General features: G+C 47.4%; 1 non-coding gene across 1 annotated transcript; it reads right to left on the bottom strand.

Moving 5' to 3' along the window:
- Positions 1 to 262: 262 nt before the first annotated feature.
- Positions 263 to 366, bottom strand: LOC129697762 (U6 spliceosomal RNA). Its single transcript, XR_008723571.1, has one exon. It is a non-coding gene; the product is annotated as a U6 spliceosomal RNA (small nuclear RNA).
- Positions 367 to 1,938: the final 1,572 nt, after the last annotated feature.

Here is a 1,938-nt window from a genome sequence, read left to right as displayed (position 1 = left end):
GGATGGCTGTTTTGCTGATGAGAAGTCTGTAACCAGTGATGTAGGGATCAGTGCTGGGACCTTTGTCATTCTATATATTAATGCTAGGATGATAATGTTGGGGATAAGATTAGTGAGTTTGCAGTCAAGATGAAAATTGATAGACGTAGACAGCGATGAAGCATGTCTAACGGTACAGCGGGATATAGATCAGATGAAAATTTGAATGGAGTGGTGGCAGATAGATTTTGATCCAGACAAGTCAGAGGTAATATAGTTGGAGGAAAATATGGAACGCTTCACGAATTTGCATGTCATCCTTGCGCAGGGGCCATGCTAATCTTCTCTGTATCATTCCAATTTTAGTATATGTGCTGTCTGAAGAAGGGTTTTGGCCCGAAACGTTGCCTATTTCCTTCGCTCCATAGATGCTGCTGCACCCGCTGAGTTTCTCCAGCTTTTTTGTGTAACCTCAGAGGTAATATAGTTTGGGATGTCAAATTCTGGTAAAACATATAAAGTAAATGGCAAGGACTTCAGAAATATTGATGTATGCTTGTCTTCATGGCCCAAGGCAATGAGTATAAAAGTTGGGACATCATGTTGCAGTTGTGCAAAGCAAACAGTTGTACACTTCAGAATGTTGTGTGCCGTTCTGGTCACTACACTTTTGGAAGGATGTACTAGCAATAGAGAAATTCTACAGGGAGTGCAGAAGAGATTCACCAGGGTTCACCATTGTTTGGAATGATGAGCTGTAATTAGATGTAGGGATTGGATAGGCTGCATTTATATTCACTGACAAATAGGAGACTGAATGGTTATCTTATAAAGGTTTATGAAATTACAAGGGGCATAATCAGAATAATTTTCCCAAGACTGTGTAGAAGAACATGGCACCTTGTGTCCTGGAGACTCTGCAACAGAGAAGTGGGAAATTCTGCGGCACACCATGCACCGCACAGCCTTGGCTAGTTTTGGGAAGAAGACCTTGAAGAAGCATGACTGGTTTGAGGACAAGTCGACCGAGATGACTACCGTCATCGAAGCCAAGCGCGCCGCCCTAGCCGAGCACAAGCGGGTAGCTAATGAGAAGAACCTGCAGACCCTCAGGGCTGCCAGGAGCAATGTTCAGTAGACTGCCAGGCATTATGCCAATGAATACTGGACACAGCTTACTGAGGTCATCCAGACGGCCGTCATAACAGGGAACATCAGGGGAATGTACGATGGCATTAAGAAGGCATTAGGACCAGTCCAGAGCAAGATAGCCCCCTTCAAATCCTCCACTGGGGAGGTATTCACAGACGAATGCCAGCAGATGGAGAGATGGGTGGAATACTACTCCAACCTCTACTTGAGAGAGAACACTGTGTCCCCCACAGCCCTTGATGTCATTGAGTGCCTGCTGACTATGGATGAGTTAGATGGGGAGCCGACGGTAGAAGAGCTCAGCAAGGCCATTGACAGCCTGGCCTCAGGCAAGGCAAGGCGCAGGCAGCGACGGGATTCCCCCTGACCTGATCAAGCATTGCAAGACTACTTACCGCTTCCTTTGTATGATGTTCTCTGCCAGTGCTGGCAAGAAGGAGCTATACCGCAGGACATGAGGGATGCCACGATCATTACCCTCTACAAGAACAAGGGCGAGAGAAGCGACTGCAACAACTACAGAGGCATCTCCCTCCTCAACATCGTCAGCAAGGTCTTTGCTTGGGTCATCTTGATCGCCTGCAGAAGCTGGCAGAACATGTCTGCCCAGTCACAGTGCGGTTTCCGAGCTGGAAGGTCAACAGTGGACATGGTCTTCTCCATTCGCCAGCTCCAGGAGAAGTGCAGAGAACAGCGGATGCCCCTGTTTGTTGCTTTCATTGACCTCAACAAGGCGTTCGACTTCATCAGCAGAGGTGGTCTATTTAAGGCTCTGCCAAAGATTGGCTGCCCACCAAAACTGCAGAG

This window comes from Leucoraja erinacea, chromosome 5 (assembly GCF_028641065.1).
Source record: "Leucoraja erinacea ecotype New England chromosome 5, Leri_hhj_1, whole genome shotgun sequence".
Taxonomy (NCBI): domain Eukaryota; kingdom Metazoa; phylum Chordata; class Chondrichthyes; order Rajiformes; family Rajidae; genus Leucoraja; species Leucoraja erinaceus.
Note: the sequence above shows the minus strand (reverse complement) of the source record. Positions and strands in the feature narration are given on the sequence as shown.